General features: G+C 43.5%; 1 protein-coding gene and 1 long non-coding RNA gene across 4 annotated transcripts in view; one reads left to right on the top strand and one right to left on the bottom strand.

Moving 5' to 3' along the window:
* The window catches only part of LOC138680506 (uncharacterized), a 47,319-nt gene extending 37,265 nt beyond the window's left edge, over positions 1 to 10,054 (bottom strand). The window contains exons 1-2 of the long non-coding RNA XR_011321625.1: positions 10,001 to 10,054; positions 465 to 555 (exon numbers count right to left, since the gene is read on the bottom strand). This is a non-coding gene — a long non-coding RNA (uncharacterized lncRNA). The remainder of the gene's footprint in view (positions 1 to 464; positions 556 to 10,000) is intronic.
* Positions 1 to 23,536, top strand: part of MDGA1 (MAM domain containing glycosylphosphatidylinositol anchor 1) — a 404,144-nt gene that overhangs the window by 196,549 nt on the left and 184,059 nt on the right. The gene's annotated exons all lie outside the window — the stretch shown is intronic.

Genomic DNA, 23,536 nt, shown 5'->3' with positions numbered 1-23,536 from the left:
TGATGAAGCACACGAGGTTACTGCCATCAAACCCTGCTAGATCCGCCCACGGACTATTAACCACTGAGTCCACCATCCTTTATACAGACAGTGAACACCTATTGTGCTGTTACTAGGGGCAACCTAACAGGACACTGTATCCACCCATCAATAACAGCAAATTCAGCCATTATTGAAGGATTCACCACCAACTCTCCACCACTATCAGAGGCGTAGCTAGGGGTTCAGCCCAGGAGGGGCGAGACATCTGAGTGGGCCCCTAACCTCTGATTACAACTATGGTGATGCACCCTAATAGTGGACGTAGGAGAACGTCAGCAGATGATCCTGCTGCAACTAAAAAAAAAAAAACATCTCCACAAGACCAATACTGATATTACCACCATATTGTGACCATATAGTGGTAGATACCAGTCCTACAAAGCATACAAGTGATTACAGCACAGTTACAGATAATGTCTTACCACTGACGTTCTTTCTGATGGAATTGTTCACTTTTCCCGCCTTTTCCATCTGGTCCAGACCGACATGGCGACTTCTCCACCCAGGACTCGTCTGTAGAAATTACAACAAAGACACATTTCACTTCTCATATTCCAGCCCCATCATCTATTCCCAACCTGCACAAACTGCTCATCCTGCTGATACCCCAATACTGAGCCGCTGCTGCCATATGTGTCCCTATTACTGCACTAGGCACTGAGATTTATGACGCAGTATATTGCCCAGTCCCGTAGTATACTGCCCAGCCACGTAGTATATTGCCCAGCCACGTAGTATATTGCCCAGCCACGTAGTATATTGCCCAGTCCCGTAGTATACTGCCCAGCCACGTAGTATATTGCCCAGCCACGTAGTATATTGCCCAGCCACGTAGTATATTGCCCAGCCACGTAGTATATTACCCAGTCACGTAGTATATTACCCAGCCACGTAGTATATTGCCCAGTCACGTAGTATATTGCCCAGCCACGTAGTATATTACCCAGCCACGTAGTATATTGCCCAGTCACGTAGTATATTACCCAGCCACGTAGTATATTGCCCAGCCACGTAGTATATTACCCAGCCACGTAGTATATTGCCCAGTCACGTAGTATATTACCCAGCCACGTAGTATATTGCCCAGTCACGTAGTATATTGCCCAGTCACGTAGTATATTGCCCAGCCACGTAGTATATTACCCAGCCACGTAGTATATTGCCCAGTCACGTAGTATATTACCCAGCCACGTAGTATATTACCCAGCCACGTAGTATATTGCCCAGTCACGTACTATATTGCCCAGCCACGTAGTATATTACCCAGCCATGTAGTATATTGCCCAGTCCCGTAGTATATTGCCCAGCCACGTAGTATATTGCCCAGCCACGTAGTATATTGCCCAGCCACGTAGTATATTGCCCGGCCTCGTAGTATATTGCCCAGCCACGTAGTATATTGCCCAGTCACGTAGTATATTGCCCAGCGACGTAGTATATTGCCCAGTCACGTAGTATATTGCCCAGTCACGTAGTATATTGCCCAGCGACGTAGTATATTGCCCAGCCACGTAGTATATTGCCCAGCACAGAGCCACGTGGTATGGAGACTTAAAAAACAAATAAACATATACTCACCTTCTGAAGGCCCATTGGAAGTCGTGCAATAATAATAATAATAATCTTTATTTTTTTATAGCGCTAACATATTCCGCAGCGCTTTACAGTTTTGCACACATTATCATCACTGTCCCCGATGGGGCTCACAATCTAGAATCCCTATCAGTATGTCTTTGGAATGTGGGAGGAAACCGGAGTACCCGGAGGAAACCCACGCAAACACGGAGAGAACATACAAACTCTTTGCAGATGTTGTCCTGGGTGGGATTAGAACCCAGGACCCCAGCGCTGCAAGGCTGCTGTGTTAACCACTGCGCCACCGTGCTACCCCAATACTCATCCTCCGACGCCTTTCCCGCTCCTCTGGACGTTCCCGGGATCGCGCCATTGCAAGCGCCAGCTTCCGCTCCCAGGGCTGGTGTGAGCAGGACCTATGATGACGTCGCGGTCACATGACTGTGACATCACGGCAGGTCCTTGTCGCACACCAGCCCTGGGAGCGAAAGCGTGCGCTTGCAATGGCGCGATCCCGGGAACGTCCAGAGGAGCGGGAAAGGCGGCGGAGGGTGAGTATAGCAGTTTTTTTTTTAAATTATTTTTAACATGACCTATTTTTACTATTGATGCTGCATAGGCAGCTTCAATAGTAAATAGTTGGGGACACACAGGGTTAATAGCAGTGGTAACAGAGTGCGTTACACCGCGGGCCGTTACCGCTGCCATTAACCCTGTGTGAGTGGAGGGGATTACGAATCGGGCGCCGGGCAGTGACTGCAGGGGAGTAGGGGAGGGACTAATCGGACTGTGCCCGTCGCTGATTGGTCGCGGCAGCCATGACAGGCAGCTGCCGAGACCAATCAGCGAACGAATAACCGTGACAGAAGGACAGACAGACAGACGGAAGTGACCCTTAGACAATTATGTATATATATATATATATATATATATAATATACTGACAAGACTGGTCAGTAATGTGCACTCATAGACATGACCCCGGCTGCAGGACCCCACACATGAGGATATTTGACTCTTTCCCATATATGGTATATATAGGTAAGAGACATACCATATATCCTCTTCTGTGGGGTCCTGCAGCCAGGGTCATGTCTATGAGTGCACATTACTGACCATAAACCTTCAGTGCCTTAGAAACTGCAGAAACAGGTTTTTGATATAAAACCCGCCGAGTAAGAAGCACTGAACATGAGCTCCTGAATTTCCATCACTTTATACCTTGTAATGAGTCAACTGTAAGACAAAACCTGGAAAAACTCAACTCCGTGGAACATAAAAGTGATCTGGACCGAACTGGACTTTACATTTTATGAAAAAAGGAAGAATTGGAGGATTTAAAGGACAAAACAAGAATCTCCTGGAGGACACAGACTGGAAACAGCCGACATCATACATCTGACATCCTGATACCTGGACCTATAGAAGGTAGGAGAATTCTTTAACTACAACACAACCTATAGACTTGCTACAAATTAATCTTCTTAGAAACAAGGATTATAATTAACATATAACTACAAAATGGAAAACACAAATTTAGAACATGTAAATGAACAAAGCCCAGAGCCAGAGACACAGGAATGCTGGGGGCCAGATCTGGAGATAACACAGGGGGGCAATAAATCCAAGATGGACTACGTTAGAGAGAATCCAGAGACTCTTTATGCAGATTTCACAAAAAAAAGAAGAAAAACCAATGTATTATTCTATACAGACCACCCCTCAGCTTGGCGCACTGCGCTGTGCAAACGATACAAACATGTATCTAAATCCAACGATAAAGGTGTCCAGCAGATTAAAATTACCAGCCAAGCAGATGATGACACCAATGCGCTCACCATACTCCTATACAAAACTGGCACAGTCATGGCGCAGGGGACGGAGGAGATTCTGCAGCAATTTGAAAATTGTTTCTCCGATATCAAAGAGCAGGCACAAACCTATAAAGGACTACAAGCCCCAGCAGCTACCTCTAATGCTCACATAGGGATTCCCAGACAGAGCCGCCTAACCCCCGACACTTCACACCTCTCGCCCGATAACATCAGAGACTTCTTATCTCAACTAGAAAGAGACTTGGTCCAACTGAAATTAGCATGTGAAAGAAACTCACAAAGCAACGCAAATTACCAAGCAGCAAATGACACGGCCACACAGAAAATGAGGGCCGAAATGTGTGAAATGAAGTGTCAATACAAGGCAGCACTACAGGAAATGGGGGAGCTGAAAAAGGACAATGATCAACTCCGAAAGGAGATTAGAGAATTAAAAGCCCATAGCCCTGGTCATCTGAACCAGCAGGGGGCAACGAAAACATGCCAGAGAGCAGACAATATGGCCAGCACTGAACCCCATCAGCAGCACCGTAGCCCACCCAAGACATCACAAAGTCCTGATACTGTCCTAATAATGGACTCAAATCCTGAAACCAGAGAGATGGAAGAGAGAACAGAACCAGCCACCAGCAAAGCCAGCACCACAGACCCCCGTCAGCAGCACCGTAGCCCACCCAAGACATCACAAAGTCCTGATACTGTCCTAATAATGGACTCAAATCCTGAAACCAGAGAGATGGAAGAGAGAACAGAACCAGCCACCAGCAAAGCCAGCACCACAGACCCTCGTCAGCAGCACCGTAGCCCACCCAAGACATCACAAAGTCCTGATATTGTCCTAATAATGGACTCAAATGGGAAGTACCTAAACACACAGCGGCTATTCCCAGGAAAACAGGTCCGTACAATCTGCTGTGCAAGTATTGAACAGGTGACAGAGGTCATCAGTAGACCACGGTTTACCAACCCAAAGCACATTATTATACACACGGGTACAAACAATCGGCCAGACCAGCAGATCGCAGAACAACTGATCAACCTGGCAAAAATGGCAAAACTAAAATTCCGGGACAGTAAAATCATTCTGTCATCGCTGCTTCCAAGAAAGGACATACCCAGGCAAACCACCCAAGCCATCAATGCAGAACTGACTGAAAAGATCAAGACTGTGCCAAACGTGACCCTGGCACAACACCTCTCCATAAACAATAGTCACCTGCACGATGATAAACACCTCAACAAACAAGGGGTCAGCCTCCTGGCCAAAGAGCTGAAGGACATCGTGCTAAACAGAGACCCCGGGCCTGGATTCAACAGTGGCCATAATCACACTGAAAGACCCCCGAGAACGATAAAGCAGAAAACCCCAAGGCTACCTCCTGAAGCTGGAAACAAAGCTCTTCACCCAGTGTCAGACCATCGGAGGTGGAGACCTCCACCGAGGAGACCACCAAGCCCACACAGATACATGCAGAGCAGAGATAGGGATGAGATAATAAACCTGCTCAATGCACTGCGCAGAATAATAATGTGACCGGATGGAACCAAGCACCACTATAAAACTGTCAGAAATCCAGTTTGTCCCACACAGCCATACTCATTACAAGGTATATACACACAAACCACACAGAAGAATGTCTTCACTTACAATCAGCAGCTGGAATATCCAGGGTCTCAACGCCTCAACCTTTGGATCTAAAACAAAGGACCCTGATTTTATACAAAGTATGAAAAATATAGACATTCAGATCCTCCTGGAAACATGGACCAGAGCCGAAAACGAATCCCTGGTGCCTATTGGATACAAGGAATTCTTGGTCCATGCCCAGAAAAATAAAAACATCAAACAGGGCCGGGGCTCAGGAGGAGTAGCGATCTGGTATAAAGAGGAGCTCCACCAGTACATCAAACCGGTGAAGAAAGGAGACAGCCACATATGGATCAGAATCAGCAGCTCCATCCTCACCTGTCAGTCTGATGTCCACCTCTGTGCCACCTATATACCACCGCCAGAGTCCCCCTACTTCAATCCAGACTGCTTCGAGATCTTACAAAGAGAAGCCGCCCATTATCAGGCCCTGGGCAAAGTTCTCATCTTTGGAGACCTCAATGCAAGAACAGGGAGAGAGAGAGACTTCCTGACCACGGATGGAAACATCTACATACTTGGAGCAGAGAATGACGGCCAAGACCCTGTACACACTGAGAAAAACAGCTATGACAGTACAGTCAACAAAAGTGGCAGAAAGCTCCTGAACGTATGTAAAAGTTTAGGACTTCATATCCTTAATGGACGAAGCAAGGGTGACTCCTTAGGAAGGTATACACTAAACTCCCATGTAGGGAGGAGTGTAGTTGATTACGCCATTACAGACCTGAACCTGGCAGATGTCAGCGCCTTCATAGTCACCCCACAAACGCACCTGTCAGACCACAGCCAACTTCTTCTGTACATGAAATCTACAGAGAAACCATCCACTCAGAAGCCACAGCAGAGCGGCCTCTTCACCCGGCCTCCATCCTATAAATGGTCCAAAATGTCGGCACTAAGATATAAAGAAGCTTCCAGCAGACCTGAAATACAGCGGATGCTCCACCACTTCTACAACCTTGAGTACATGCCAAACCCAGAGGGAGTGAACCAAGCAGCAAAGGACCTCAACAATATATTCTACGCAATGGCCAGACTGTCCGACCTTAAAAAAGTCGACTACAAGAGACCAAAAGAAACACAGGTCAATGGCTGGTTTGACAGAGAATGTAAAGCTGTACGGAAGACCCTGAGAACAGCCTCCAACAAGAAACACAGAGACCCCAACCACCTGGGTCTGAGGGAAGCCTATGATTCCATACAAAAGCAGTACAAAACCATCCTCAGGAGGAAGAAGCAGAGTTACATCTCTACCAAGCTCAATCAACTCCAAGACGCCCTCCAAGACAACTCCTTCTGGAAACTATGGAACCACATGGGCACCAAAGACAAGAAAAACAACAACCATATCCAAAATGGCAACCTCTGGCTCCAATACTTCAGAGACCTCTATAAAGACATTCCAAAGGAAGGACTAAGCCAAGAACAGGAAAACATAATGGCGAAACTAAAAGCAATGGAGGAAAAAATCAAAAACTTCCAAAACCCGGTGGATACACCTATAACACTACAGGAAGTAACCGAGAGACTCTCCTCCATAAGATGTAGAAAAGCCGGTGGCCTAGATGGAATCCTACCAGAAATGCTGAAGTACAGCCCACCAGAAATACAGGCTGCAATGGTTAAACTCTTCAATATTGTACTGAGTGCCGGCTACTTCCCTCGTACCTGGAACCAAGGCCTCATCACACCCATCCACAAGAGTGGGGACAGGTATGACCCAGCCAACTACAGAGGCATATGCGTCAGCAGCAACCTGGGAAAACTGTTCAACAGTATCCTGAACAAGAGGATCCTCACCTTCCTCACCGAGCACAACGTCCTCAGCAAGAGCCAAGCAGGGTTCATGCCGAACCACCGCACCACTGACCACATCTATACTCTGCACAGCCTCATTCAGAGACACGTCTACAATACAAAGAATGGGAAGATATACGCCTGCTTTGTGGACTTTAAAAAGGCCTTTGATTCAGTGTGGCACCCGGGCTTATTCCTGAAACTGCTGGAGAGTGGAATAGGAGGAAAGACCTACGATGTCATCAAAAGCTCCAACACCGAGAACAGCTGCAGCGTGAGTGTGAGCGGCAAAAGAACGGCTTTTTTCCAGCAGAGCCGCGGAGTAAGACAAGGCTGCAGCCTAAGCCCAACGCTCTTCAACATCTACATCAACGAGCTGGCTACCGCCCTGGAATCCTCCTCAGCACCAGGTCTCACCCTCCACGACGCCCAGGTGAAATTCCTGCTGTATGCAGATGACCTGCTGCTGCTGTCACCAACCGAGAAAGGCCTCCAGGACAACCTGAAAATCCTAGAGAAATTCAGCTCCACCTGGGCCCTACCGGTCAACCTAAAGAAAACCAACACCATGGTGTTCCAGAGGAGAAAGAGAAGATCAGACCAACACCCATCATTTATCCTCAACAACTGCGACCTCACAGGAACGGACAAATATACCTACCTGGGCCTAGAGATTCACCGGTCAGGGAACTTCAAACAAGCCATACAGACCCTGAAAGACAAGGCCTGCAAAACCTTCTATGCCATCCGAAGGACACTCTACCATCTGAAGCCACCAGTGAGGGTCTGGCTAAAAATCTTCGACTCCATCATCGCCCCAATCCTCCTGTATGGCAGCGAAGTCTGGGGTCCTCACACCTACCCAGACTGGTCAAAGTGGGACTCCAGTCCAACAGAAATATTCCACCTGGAATTCTGCAAGCACCTTCTCCAGGTCCATCGGAGCACCTCCAACAGTGCTTGTCGGGCCGAGCTGGGCAGATTCCCTCTACACCTAACAGTTCTAAAGAGGGCGCTGTCATTCCGGGCTCACCTGCATAGGAGCAATCCAAGCTCCCATCACCATAAAGCCCTGATACATGAAGGTGAAACAGAAAAACCAGAACCCCCGGAACAGCCCAGCCAAACCCAACCGGAGCAGAACACCAATCACAACAACCTGACAAAAGCCGGAATTAGGAAGATGGCAGACGAAGGCCAGGAGAGGTATGTCAGTGACTGGAAGAATGATATCATCAGCTCACAGAAACTGACCATGTACCGGAGCCTACAGAGAGATTACAGACTGGCCCCATATCTGGAGAAACTCCCGGACCCCAGAGACCGCCAGATCCTGAGCCGATATAGACTCAGTGCCCACAGTCTGGCCATCGAATGTGGCCGACACAGGCAGAGCTACAAGCCCAGGGAGGAAAGACTGTGCCAACACTGTGACCAGGAGGCCATAGAGGACGAAACCCACTTCCTGCTACACTGCTCCAAATACTCAGCAGTGAGGGACACTCACTTCAGGAGACTCTCACATCTCTTCCCAGACTTCATCACCGTGAAGGAGGAAGAGAAAACATATATCTTGCTGGGAGAAGAAGAGAGAGCGGTGGAGATAGCAGCGCGGTATGTGAGCGAATGCCATAGACTGCGAGAAAGAGAACTATGATGCCATGGACTATAGCCCCCAACCTGGACCTGCCCCATCCACCTCCCCTATGCCATGGACTATAGCCCCCAACCTGGATCTGCCCCATCCACCTCCCCTATGCCATGGACTATAGCCCCCAACCTGGACCTGCCCCATCCACCTCCCCTATGCCATGGACTATAGCCCCCACAATGGACCTGCCCCATCCACCTCCCCTATGCCATGGACTATAGCCCCCAACCTGGATCTGCCCCATCCACCTCCCCTATGCCATGGTCTATAGCCCCCACAATGGATCTGCCCCATCCACCTCCCCTATGCCATGGACTATAGCCCCCAACCTGGATCTGCCCCCATCCACCTCCCCTATGCCATGGACTATAGCCCCCACAATGGACCTGCCCCATCCACCTCCCCTATGCCATGGACTATAGCCCCCAACCTGAACCTGCCCCATCCACCTCCCCTATGCCATGGACTATAGCCCCCACAATGGACCTGCCCCATCCACCTCCCCTATGCCATGGACTATAGCCCCCAACCTGAACCTGCCCCATCCACCTCCCCTATGCCATGGACTATAGCCCCCACAATGGACCTGCCCCATCCACCTCCCCTATGCCATGGACTATAGCCCCCAACCTGGACCTGCCCCATCCACCTCCCCTATGCCATGGTCTATAGCCCCCACAATGGATCTGCCCCATCCACCTCCCCTATGCCATGGACTATAGCCCCCACAATGGATCTGCCCCATCCACCTCCCCTATGCCATGGACTATAGCCCCCACAATGGATCTGCCCCATCCACCTCCCCTATGCCATGGACTATAGCCCCCAACCTGGATCTGCCCCCATCCACCTCCCCTATGCCATGGACTATAGCCCCCACAATGGACCTGCCCCATCCACCTCCCCTATGCCATGGACTATAGCCCCCAACCTGAACCTGCCCCATCCACCTCCCCTATGCCATGGACTATAGCCCCCACAATGGACCTGCCCCATCCACCTCCCCTATGCCATGGACTATAGCCCCCAACCTGAACCTGCCCCATCCACCTCCCCTATGCCATGGACTATAGCCCCCACAATGGACCTGCCCCATCCACCTCCCCTATGCCATGGACTATAGCCCCCAACCTGGACCTGCCCCATCCACCTCCCCTATGCCATGGACTATAGCCCCCACAATGGATCTGCCCCATCCACCTCCCCTATGCCATGGACTATAGCCCCCACAATGGATCTGCCCTATCCACCTCCCCTACAGCTCCTACCCAACATCCCCTCAGTCCCTATCCCTATTGCCTCTATACACTTGCTTTGGCAAAACTGATGTGTATTTGGTCCTGACAATAAAGCTTCTTTGAATCTTGAATCTTGATACAGCACAGGAATCCTGCTGGGTGTTATCAGGAGAGCAGCAGAGTAGAGTAGAAGTGTGAGCTGCTGTACTTACACCTCTGTGTCCTGTCCTGCTCCTCTCTCACTTCTTCCTGTCTGCTCTGCAGAAGCCATGGCATACCCAGTGCTCAGCGTCCAATGTGGGCGTGTCTAAAGTATACGCTGAAGGCAGCTGTCAGGACCAGTGCGTGCCGTGTATCAGCATGGGGGGGGAGGGGGCTTCGGGGAATATGTTCCTCTCTCTTCAGCCACTGCTCGCGGTAGTGCAGGAGATCATGTCTCCCTCTTCTCTACCGCGGGCAGTGCACGCTGATATAATTAAGTGTAGCACTAGCATAGCTCCAGGTGGGCCCCCTCTGAGCTCTGGGCCCGGGGCGACCGCACCCTCTGCCCCCCTGCTAGCTAGGCTACTGGCCACCATCGATCTTCTGGCGGTCACACCACCTCAGGGCGATTCACTAAGGTCAACTACGAACCGAACACATCAGCGCTCCGTACTGGTCATATTCAAAGTCTTGTGGGTGACAGCAAAACGCCATTTTTATTTTTTCTCATAGGGGAGATCACACCCTCTCCACCAATTCTTGGGGTCTTGTTTCTCTTCATTTACATATTTCACATCTTCACAATTTGGCTTTACACATGTGTGGAGCAGCGCGGGGATAGAGTCTGGTTTTTTTCGACTTTCCATATTTCACATTTACTCCCCCTTCATTAGCGACAAAGTCGTCACCACATTCCGCCAATTATCATATTTAACTTCACAAATTAACACCTCAGTACAGAAGAGGTGACGAGAAACCTGATATATCACCATAAGACCATAGCGCCCCCCACAGACCCCCGAAAACCCTGCAGCCCCTGTGAGGAGGTCAGAAACATGAAAACATGAGCTCTGCGTTACATAGGACTGCTGGTGACATCACTACATTATCTGTGCTCAGAGTTATCACTGTTATCTGTGGTGTTACATGGGACTGCAGGGGACATCTACTACATTATCTGTACTCAGAGAGTTATCACTGTGTTATCTGTGGTGTTACATGGGACTGCAGGGGACATCTACTACATTATCTGTACTCGGAGAGTTATCACTGTGGTGTTACATAGGACTGCAGGGGACATCTACTACATTATCTGTACTCAGAGAGTTATCACTGTGGTGTTACATAGGACTGCAGGGGACATCTACTACATTATCTGTACTCGGAGAGTTATCACTGTGGTGTTACATAGGACTGCAGGGGACATCTACTACATTATCTGTACTCAGAGAGTTATCACTGTGGTGTTACATAGGACTGCAGGTGACATCTACTACATTATCTGTACTAAGAGAGATATCACTGTGTTATCTGTGGTGTTACATAGGACTGCAGGTGACATCTACTACATTATCTGTACTAAGAGAGATATCACTGTTATCTGTGGTGTTACATAGGACTGCAGGTGAAATCTAGTACGTTTGTAGATCCTGTAAGATGTGAGAAAATAAATTTGTTTTCAAAGTCATCGGCAACGAAGATGGTGAAAATAGAAGTCTGATTTTTTTTTAGGTGGATTCAGCAGAACTGAGATAAGATATTTACGGAAAATATTTATTTAGTACAAAGGAGCTAAAATCAGATATTCACCTTGTAGAGGTAATTTCCTGTGGGAGCCTCAAGTTAAACACTTTATTGATTTACAACGTCCGAATAATGATGTGTACACCGAGCAGTTCATTATGGCAGAAAAAACTGCTCCAACTGCGCAATTAGAGCAGAGCGCTGATACAAAGAGGCAGTATTATAGTAGTTATATTCTTGTACATAGGAGCAGTATTATAGTAGTTATATTCTTGTACATAGGAGCAGTATTATAGTAGTTATATTCTTGTACATAGGAGCAGTATTATAGTAGTTATATTCTTGTACATAGGAGCAGTATTATAGTAGTTATATTCCTGTACATAGGAGCAGTATTATAGTAGTTATATTCTTGTACATAGGAGCAGTATTATAGTAGTTATATTCTTGTACATAGGAGCAGTATTATAGTAGTTATATTCTTGTACATAGGTGCAGTATTATAGTAGTTATATTCTTGTACATAGGGGGCAGTATTATAGTAGTTATATTCTTGTACATAGGGGGCAGTATTATAGTAGTTATATTCTTGTACATAGGGGAAGTATTATAGTAGTTATATTCTTGTACATAGGGGAAGTATTATAGTAGTTATATTCTTGTACATAGCAACAGTATTATAGTAGTTATATTCTTGTACATAGGAGCAGTATTATAGTAGTTATATTCTTGTACATAGGGGGCAGTATTATAGTAGTTATATTCTTGTACATAGGAGCAGTATTATAGTAGTTATATTCTTGTACATAGGGGCAGTATTATAGTAGTTATATTCTTGTACATAAGGGGCAGTATTATAGTAGTTATATTCTTGTATATAGGGGCAGTATTATAGTAGTTATATTCTTGTACATAGGGGCAGTATTATAGTAGTTATATTCTTGTACATAGGAGCAGTATTATAGTAGTTATATTCTTGTACATAGGAGCAGTATTATAGTAGTTATATTCTTGTACATAGGTGCAGTATTATAGTAGTTATATTCTTGTACATAGGGGCAGTATTATAGTAGTTATATTCTTGTACATAGGAGCAGTATTATAGTAGTTATATTCTTCTACATAGGAGCAGTATTATAGTAGTTATATTCTTGTACATAGGTGCAGTATTATAGTAGTTATATTCTTGTACATAGGGGGCAGTATTATAGTAGTTATATTCTTGTACATAGGGGGCAGTATTATAGTAGTTATATTCTTGTACATAGGGGAAGTATTATAGTAGTTATATTCTTGTACATAGGGGAAGTATTATAGTAGTTATATTCTTGTACATAGCAACAGTATTATAGTAGTTATATTCTTGTACATAGGAGCAGTATTATAGTAGTTATATTCTTGTACATAGCAACAGTATTATAGTACTTATATTCTTGTACATAGGAGCAGTATTATAGTAGTTATATTCTTGTACATAGGGGCAGTATTATAGTAGTTATATTCTTGTACATAGGAGCAGTATTATAGTAGTTATATTCTTCTACATAGGAGCAGTATTATAGTAGTTATATTCTTGTACATAGGTGCAGTATTATAGTAGTTATATTCTTGTACATAGGGGGCAGTATTATAGTAGTTATATTCTTGTACATAGGGGGCAGTATTATAGTAGTTATATTCTTGTACATAGGGGAAGTATTATAGTAGTTATATTCTTGTACATAGGGGAAGTATTATAGTAGTTATATTCTTGTACATAGCAACAGTATTATAGTAGTTATATTCTTGTACATAGGGGAAGTATTATAGTAGTTATATTCTTGTACATAGCAACAGTATTATAGTACTTATATTCTTGTACATAGGAGCAGTATTATAGTAGTTATATTCTTGTACATAGGGGGCAGTATTATAGTAGTTATATTCTTGTACATAGGAGCAGTATTATAGTAGTTATATTCTTGTACATAGGGGCAGTATTATAGTAGTTATATTCTTGTACATAAGGGGCAGTATTATAGTAGTTATATTCTTGTATATAGGGGCAGTATTATAGTAGTTATATTCTTGTACATAGGGGCAGTATTATAGTAGTTATATTCTTGTACATAGGAGCAGTATTATAGTAGTTATAGTCTTGTACATAGGAGCAGTATTATAGTAGTTATATTCTTGTACATAGGGGGCAGTATTATAGTAGTTATATTCTTGTACATAGGGGGCAGTATTATAGTAGTTATATTCTTGTACATAGGGGCAGTATTATAGTAGTTATATTCTTGTACATAGGGGGCAGTATTATAGTAGTTATATTCTTGTACATAGGGAGCAGTATTATAATAGTTATATTCTTGTATATAGGGGCAGTATTATAGTAGTTATATTCTTGTACATAGGAGCAGTATTATAGTAGTTATATTCCTGTACATAGGGGCAGTATTATAGTAGTTATATTCTTGTACATAGGAGCAGTATTATAGTAGTTATATTCTTGTACATAGGAGCAGTATTATAGTAGTTATATTCTTGTACATAGGGAGCAGTATTATAATAGTTATATTCTTGTATATAGGGGCAGTATTATAGTAGTTATATTATTGTACATAGGAGCAGTATTATAGTAGTTATATTCTTGTACATAGGGAGCAGTATTATAGTAGTTATATTCTTGTACATATGGGCAGTATTATAGTAGTTATATTCTTGTACATAGGAGCAGTATTATAGTAGTTATATTCTTGTACATAGGGAGCAGTATTATAGTAGTTATATTCTTGTACATAGGGGCAGTATTATAGTAGTTATATTCTTGTACATAGGAGCAGTATTATAGTAGTTATATTCCTGTACATAGGGGCAGTATTATAGTAGTTATATTCTTGTACATAGGAGCAGTATTATAGTAGTTATATTCTTGTACATAGGGAGCAGTATTATAATAGTTATATTCTTGTATATAGGGGCAGTATTATAGTAGTTATATTATTGTACATAGGAGCAGTATTATAGTAGTTATATTCTTGTACATAGGAGCAGTATTATAGTAGTTATATTCCTGTACATAGGGGCAGTATTATAGTAGTTATATTCTTGTACATAGGAGCAGTATTATAGTAGTTATATTCTTGTACATAGGGGGCAGTATTATAGTAGTTATATTCTTGTACATAGGAGCAGTATTATAGTAGTTATATTCTTGTACATAGGAGCAGTATTATAGTAGTTATATTCTTGTACATAGGAGCAGTATTATAGTAGTTATATTCTTGTACATAGGAGCAGTATTATAGTAGTTATATTCTTGTACATAAGAGTAATATTATAGTAGTTATATTCTTGTATATAGCGAGCAGTATTATAATAGTTATATTCTTGTATATAGGGGCAGTATTATAGTAGTTATATTCTTGTACATAGGAGCAGTATTATAGTAGTTATATTCTTGTACATAGGAGCAGTATTATAGTAGTTATATTCTTGTACATAGGAGCAGTATTATAGTAGTTATATTCTTGTATATAGGGAGCAGTATTATAATAGTTATATTCTTGTATATAGGGGCAGTATTATAGTAGTTATATTCTTGTGCATAGGAGCAGTATTATAGTAGTTATATTCTTGTACATAGGAGCAGTATTATAGTAGTTATATTCCTGTACATAGGGGCAGTATTATAGTAGTTATATTCTTGTACATAGGAGCAGTATTATAGTAGTTATATTCTTGTACATAGGGGGCAGTATTATAGTAGTTATATTCTTGTACATAGGAGCAGTATTATAGTAGTTATATTCTTGTACATAGGAGCAGTATTATAGTAGTTATATTCTTGTACATAGGAGCAGTATTATAGTAGTTATATTCTTGTACATAGGAGCAGTATTATAGTAGTTATATTCTTGTACATAGGAGCAGTATTATAGTAGTTATATTCTTGTACATAGGGGCAGAATTATAGTAGTTATATTCTTGTACATAGGGGCAGCATTATAGTAGTTATATTCTTGTATAGAGGGGCAGTATTATAGTAGTTATATTCTTGTACATAGGACCAGTATTATAGTAGTTATATTCTTGTACATAGGAGCAGTATTATAGCAGTTTTATTCTTGTACATAGGAGCAGTATTATAATAGTTATATTCTTGTACATAGGGGCAGTATTATAGTAGTTATATTCTTGTACATAGGGGCAGTATTATAGTAGTTATATTCTTGTACATAGGAGCAGTATTATAGTAGTTATATTCTTGTATATAGGAGCAGTATTATAGTAGTTATATTCTTGTACATAGGGGCAGTATTATAGTAGTTATATTCTTGTACATAGGAGCAGTATTATAGTACTTATAGTCTTGTACATAGGGGCAGTATTATAGTAGTTATATTCTTGTACATAGGAGCAGTATTATAGTAGTTATATTCTTGTACATAGGGGGCAGTATTATAGTAGTTATATTCTTGTACATAGGAGCAGTATTATAGTAGTTATATTCTTGTACATAGGAGCAGTATTATAGTAGTTATATTCTTGTACATAGGAGCAGTATTATAGTAGTTATATTCTTGTACATAGGAGCAGTATTATAGTAGTTATATTCTTGTACATAGGAGCAGTATTATAGTAGTTATATTCTTGTATATAGGGAGCAGTATTATAATAGTTATATTCTTGTATATAGGGGCAGTATTATAGTAGTTATATTCTTGTACATAGGAGCAGTATTATAGTAGTTATATTCTTGTACATAGGAGCAGTATTATAGTAGTTATATTCCTGTACATAGGGGCAGTATTATAGTAGTTATATTCTTGTACATAGGAGCAGTATTATAGTAGTTATATTCTTGTACATAGGGGGCAGTATTATAGTAGTTATATTCTTGTACATAGGAGCAGTATTATAGTAGTTATATTCTTGTACATAGGAGCAGTATTATAGTAGTTATATTCTTGTACATAGGAGCAGTATTATAGTAGTTATATTCTTGTACATAGGAGCAGTATTATAGTAGTTATATTCTTGTACATAGGAGCAGTATTATAGTAGTTATATTCTTGTACATAGGGGCAGTATTATAGTAGTTATATTCTTGTACATAGGGGCAGCATTATAGTAGTTATATTCTTGTATAGAGGGGCAGTATTATAGTAGTTATATTCTTGTACATAGGACCAGTATTATAGCAGTTATATTCTTGTACATAGGAGCAGTATTATAGCAGTTATATTCTTGTACATAGGAGCAGTATTATAGTAGTTATATTCTTGTACATAGGGGCAGTATTATAGTAGTTATATTCTTGTACATAGGAGCAGTATTATAGTAGTTATATTCTTGTACATAGGGGCAGTATTATAGTAGTTATATTCTTGTACATAGGAGCAGTATTATAGTAGTTATATTCTTGTACATAGGAGCAGTATTATAGTAGTTATATTCTTGTATATAGGGGCAGTATTATAGCAGTTATATTCTTGTACATAGGAGCAGTATTATAGTAGTTATATTCTTGTACATAGGGGCAGTATTATAGTAGTTATATTCTTGTACATAGGGGCAGTATTATAGTAGTTATATTCTTGTACATAGGAGCAGTATTATAGTAGTTATATTCTTGTATATAGGAGCAGTATTATAGTAGTTATATTCTTGTACATAGGGGCAGTATTATAGTAGTTATATTCTTGTACATAGGAGCAGTATTATAGTAGTTATAGTCTTGTACATAGGGGCAGTATTATAGTAGTTATATTCTTGTATATAGGAGCAGTATTATAGTCGTTATATTCTTGTACATAGGAGCAGTATTATAGTAGTTATATTCTTGTACATAGGAGCAGTATTATAGTAGTTATATTCTTGTACATAGGTGCAGTATTATAGTAGTTATATTCTTGTACATAGGGGCAGTATTATAGTAGTTATATTCTTGTACATAGAGGCAGTATTATAGTAGTTATATTCTTGTACATAGGAGCAGTATTATAGTAGTTATATTCTTGTACATAGGGGCAGTTTTATAGTAGATATATTTTTGAACATAGGGGCAGTATTACAGTGGGGAAAAAATGTATTTAGTCAGCCCCCAATTGTGCAAGTTCTCCCACTTAAAAAGATTTGCGAGGCCTGTAAGTGACATCATAGGTAGACCACAACTATGAGAAAACAAATCCAGAAATTCACCTTGTCTGATTTGGAAAGATTTATTTAGCAAATTTATGGTGGAAAATAAGTACTGTATTTGGTCATTAATAGTGATGAGCGAATATACTCTTTACTCAAGATTTCCCCAGCACGCTCGGGTGACCTCAGAGTATTTTTTAGTGTTCGGAGATTTAGTTTTCCTCACCTCATCTGAATGATTTACATCTGTTAGCCAGCATAAGTACATGTGGGGGTTGCCTGGTTGCTAGGGAATCCCCACATGTAATGAAGCTGGTTAAGAGATGTAAATCATTCAGCTGAGGTGAAGAAAACTAAATCTCCAAACACTAAAAAATACTCAGAGGTCACCCGAGCGTGCTGGGGAAATCTTGAGTAAAGAGTATATTCGCTCATCAGTAGGCATTAACAAAAGTTCATCTCAATACTTTGTAATATATCCTTTCTTGGCAATGACAGAGGTCAAACGTTTTCTGTAAGTCTTCACAAGGTTGCCACACAATGTTGTTGGTATGTTGGCCCATTCCTCCATGCAGATCTCCTCTAGAGCAGTGATGTGTTGGGCCTGTCGCTGGGCAACACGGACTTTCAACTCCCTCCAAAAGTTTTCTATAGGGTTGGGATCTGGAAACTGGCTCACCAGGTCCTTCATTTGCTTCTTATGAAGCCACCCCTTCATTGCCCTGGCGGTGTGCTTGGGATCATTATCATGCTGAAAGACCCAGCCACGTTTCATCTTCAATGCCCTTGCTGATGGAAGGAGGTTTGCACTCAAAATCTCACGATACCTGGTCCCATTCATTCTTTCATGTACATGGATCATTTGTACATGGCCCCTTTATAGATAAACAGCCCTAAAGCTTGATGTTGCCACCCCCATGCTTCACTGTAGGTATGGTGTTCCTTGGATGCAACTCAGCATTCTGTCTCCTCCAAACACGATGAGTTTTGTTTCTACCAAACAGTTTTACTTTGTTTTCATCAGACCGTATGTCATTCTCCCAATACTCTTCTGGATAATCCGAATGCTGTCTCCTAAACTTCAGACGGGCCTGGATATGTACTGGCCTAAGTAGTGGGACACGTCTGGCACTGCAGGATCTGAGTCCATGGCGGCGTAGTGTGTTACTGATGGTAGCCTTTGTTACAGTGGTCCCAGCTCTATGCAGGTCATTCAATAGATCCCCCCGTGTGGTTGTGGGATTTTTGCTCACCGTTCTTGTGATCATTTTGACCCCACGGGGTGATATCTTGCATGGAACCCCAGATCGAGGGAGATTATCAGTGGTCGTCTTATTATTGCTCCTACAGTTGATTTCATCACACCAAGCTGCTTGCCTATCGCAGATTCAGTCTTCCCAGCCTGGTGCAGGGCTACAATTTTGTTTCTGGTGTCCTTCGACAGCTCTTTGGTCTTCACTATAGTGGAGTTTGGAGTGTGACTGTTTGAGATTGTGGACAAGTGTCTTTTATACCGATAACAAGTTCAAACAAGATCCATTACTACAGGTAATGAGTGGAGGACAGAGGAGCCTCTTAAAGAAGAAGTTACAGGTCTGCGAGAGCCAGAAATCTTGCATGTTTTTAGGTGACCAAATACTTATTTTCCACCATAATTTGCAAAATAAATCTTTCCAAATCAGACAAGGTGATATTCTGGATTTTCTCATTGTGACTCTTATAGTTGTGGTCTACCTATGATGTCAATTACAGGCCTCTCTCATCTTTGTTCTTGCACAATTGGGGGCTGACTAAATACTTTGTTTCCCCACTGTATACTGGTTTTGTACCTGTCCGTAGGGGCAGTAAGAACACTAATTCTCCAGTTATTGTATGGTCTGAGTGCTATTATTCTGTTATCAGACCTAATGTTTTGGGGTTGATTATTCACCCCAGCTCTCTAACTTGGGGTCTCCGGTTATATTTCTACATGCTGGAGATTCTTGCGGTGTCCCAGCTGTCAGGTGCTCTCTCCTCCTTCCACAGGGTTAATCCAGAGCAGCTTTTTGCAGGAGCAGCATTATGTATTCTGCCTGGGTTATGTCGGCTCCTTTAGGGAACGGTCCATGCCAGCTGCATTATAGGCAATTTGCATAATAATCTTGTGAAGTTTCCCCACAAGCCCCGCTATAAGATACACAGTTATTGTATGGAGTCTTCGGGGGGCTCTGCCGTGTAACAAGCTGCTTGACAGATCTTAAAAGACAACTATTATCAAGATGGATTTTTACTCTGCTGTTTGACATTAAGTAAAGTAAGGTTCGTTAATCTAACTGGGGGGTAAACACTAATGAGGGAGGCTCGAATTCAGATGCTCCCGTCCTGGTGTGGAGTCTTCAGCTGCATCACGTCCCTCAATATCAGTCTCGGGTCAAACAAATCAATGAGAGCAATAATATGACAACATTATTAATTGTGAAGAGACAGGATTAGCATAAAAGCCAGTCTGTGATTCTCTTCTTTTAATTAGTGATGGGATTTTGACAGTCTGCTCTCCTGCTGTCATTCTGCGGAGGGAATCTGATGAAGCGGACGATACTCCCAAGTATCAGAAGGTGGAGGGATTGGAATTGTGCTGGTCCAACTTCCAGGCTGCCAGTCATTGGAGAATAGCATTTGGGGAGGTCTACTCTCCTGCTGTCAGTCAGTGGAGAAAAGCATTTGGGGAGGTCTACTCTCCTGCTGTCAGTCATTGGAGAACAGCATTTGGGGTGGTCTACTCTCCTGCTGTCAGTCATTGGAGAACAGCATTTGGGGTGGTCTACTCTTCTGCTGTCAGTCATTGGAGAACAGCATTTGGGGAGGTCTACTCTCCTGCTGTCAGTCATTGGAGAACAGCATTTGGGGAGGTCTACTCTCCTGCTGTCAGTCATTGGAGAACAGCATTTGGGGAGGTCTACTCTCCTGCTGTCAGTCATTGGAGAATAGCATTTGGGGTGGTCTACTCTCCTGCTCTCATTCATTGGAGAACAGCATTTGGGGAGGTCTACTCTCCTGCTTTCAGTCATTGGAGAACAGCATTTGGGGAGGTCTACTCTCCTGCTGCCAGTCATTGGAGAACAGCATTTGGGGTGGTCTACTCTCCTGCTGTCAGTCATTGGAGAACAGCATTTGGGGAGGTCTACTCTCCTGCTGTCAGTCATTGGAGAACAGCATTTGGGGAGGTCTACTCTCCTGCTGTCAGTCATTGGAGAATAGCATTTGGGTGGTCTACTCTCCTGCTCTCATTCATTGGAGAACAGCATTTGGGGAGGTCTACTCTCCTGCTTTCAGTCATTGGAGAACAGCATTTGGGGAGGTCTACTCTCCTGCTGCCAGTCATTGGAGAACAGCATTTGGGGTGGTCTACTCTCCTGCTGCCAGTCAGTGGAGAACAGCATTTGGGGTGGTCTACTCTCCTGCTGCCAGTCAGTGGAGAACAGCATTTGGGGTGGTCTACTCTCCTGCTGCCAGTCAGTGGAGAACAGCATTTGGGGTGGTCTACTCTCCTGCTTTCAGTCATTGGAGAACAGCATTTGGGGTGGTCTACTCTCCTGCTTTCAGTCATTGGAGAACAGCATTTGGGGAGGTCTACTCTCCTGCTTTCAGTCATTGGAGAACAGCATTTGAGGAGGTCTACTCTCCTGCTGTCAATTATTGGAGAGCAGCATTTGGGGTGGTCTACTCTCCTGCTTTCAGTCATTGGAGAACAGCATTTGGGGAGGTCTACTCTCCTGCTTTCAGTCATTGGAGAACAGCATTTGGGGAGGTCTACTCTCCTGCTTTCAGTCATTGGAGAACAGCATTTGGGGAGGTCTACTCTCCTGCTTTCAGTCATTGGAGAACAGCATTTGGGGAGGTCTACTCTCCTGCTTTCAGTCATTGGAGAACAGCATTTGGTGAGGTCTACTCTCCTGTCAATTATTGGAGAGCAGCATTTGGGGTGGTCTACTCTCCTGCTGCCAGTCAGTGGAGAACAGCATTTGGGGTGGTCTACTCTCCTGCTGCCAGTCAGTGGAGAACAGCATTTGGGGTGGTCTACTCTCCTGCTGCCAGTCAGTGGAGAACAGCATTTGGGGTGGTCTACTCTCCTGCTTTCAGTCATTGGAGAACAGCATTTGGGGTGGTCTACTCTCCTGCTTTCAGTCATTGGAGAACAGCATTTGGGGAGGTCTACTCTCCTGCTTTCAGTCATTGGAGAACAGCATTTGAGGAGGTCTACTCTCCTGCTGTCAATTATTGGAGAGCAGCATTTGGGGTGGTCTACTCTCCTGCTTTCAGTCATTGGAGAACAGCATTTGGGGAGGTCTACTCTCCTGCTTTCAGTCATTGGAGAACAGCATTTGGGGAGGTCTACTCTCCTGCTTTCAGTCATTGGAGAACAGCATTTGGGGAGGTCTACTCTCCTGCTTTCAGTCATTGGAGAACAGCATTTGGGGAGGTCTACTCTCCTGCTTTCAGTCATTGGAGAACAGCATTTGGTGAGGTCTACTCTCCTGTCAATTATTGGAGAGCAGCATTTGGGGTGGTCTACTCTCCTGCTTTCAGTCATTGGAGAACAGCATTTGGGGAGGTCTTCTCTCCTGCTGTCAATTATTGGAGAGCAGCATTTGGGGAGGTCTATTTCGCTGTTTTCAGACAGTTAATAGACAGCAATTAGAACATCTATTTCTCTGCTCTCAGTGAATGGGGTGTTCACTTCCCTGCTGTCAGTTAGTGGAGTGATCATTGCTTTAACCATAGCCTATAAACAGAGCTGTGCTAATATGAGGGCTGCAGAACCTTAGCGCCTTAGCCATGATGGTGCCCTAGTGGTCTTCCTACACCAAATTTAAAAAATTCCATTGCGATAAATACCGTGCAGTTTCTGCTTCATCAGCTTGCACTTTTTGATTTGGAGTCCAGCACTTTCATTCTGGACCAAAGTTAGGGTCCAGTCACCATCCGTCAATGGCCCTGTCCGTCACTGGCCCGTCTGTCACAGCTTGTACAGCAGCACTATGAATGGGCTTGTGATGTTCCATCAGGGCCATCAAGCTTCAGACTATGCGTCGCCCTCTTACCCATCCTTAATACCAGCCCTGTTATAGCGTCCTGTGCCGCCTTCACCATTCCTGTCCGGCTCCATGAACGGGTAATTGTATTTTGTGATGGGCGTTTCTGTTAGGCTCCATTCACACATCATCTTTTTGCTGTCAGTCACAATCCGTTGGCTCGATAGATCCGTAGCAGATTGTGAAAAACTGATGCGACGGATCCGGTTTTTGGCAGATCTGGCTAATTGGATCGTAAAAATATCGGAGCACACTCAGTTAAAAAAAAAAACGGAATCCGGCGACGGAATTATTTACGGATCCGGCGCCCATAGGCTTCCATTCGAGAAAACGATGGACGGCAACGAATCCGCCGCTGTCCATTTTTTCGATGGACACAAAAAACATTACTTTTTTCATTGTCTCCGGCCGCCGGACAAACAATTTTTGACGGATCCGGCGAACGACGGGTGAAACGTGAGGCCATCCGACGCAATCCGTCACTAATACATGCCTATGAGAAAATAACGGATCCGGTGGCATCAGTCGACGGATTGCGACTGATAGCAAAAAACTGATGTGTGAAAGGGGCGTAAAGGTTGATGTCCGTCCTTATATCTCCATATTGATAGATGCCGTCACCACAGCTGCATCCGGCTGTTCATGGCAGACAGGTTATAACAAGCTCCGCAGCACCGCGCACACTTCATCCTCCGGCATCAGCTCGCGCCTGTCAGACTCACAGCTGTGAGATTGATGTCGGGATCAGAACCGGCTTCAGGCTCAGGAATCATTAACATGGATGTCCGGGTTCTATATTCTATATATTGTGTGTACGGACACCTG

The sequence above is a fragment of the Ranitomeya imitator genome, chromosome 5 (assembly GCF_032444005.1).
Source record: "Ranitomeya imitator isolate aRanImi1 chromosome 5, aRanImi1.pri, whole genome shotgun sequence".
Classification (NCBI taxonomy): Eukaryota; Metazoa; Chordata; class Amphibia; order Anura; family Dendrobatidae; genus Ranitomeya; species Ranitomeya imitator.
This window is presented reverse-complemented; position numbering and strand designations above follow the sequence as displayed.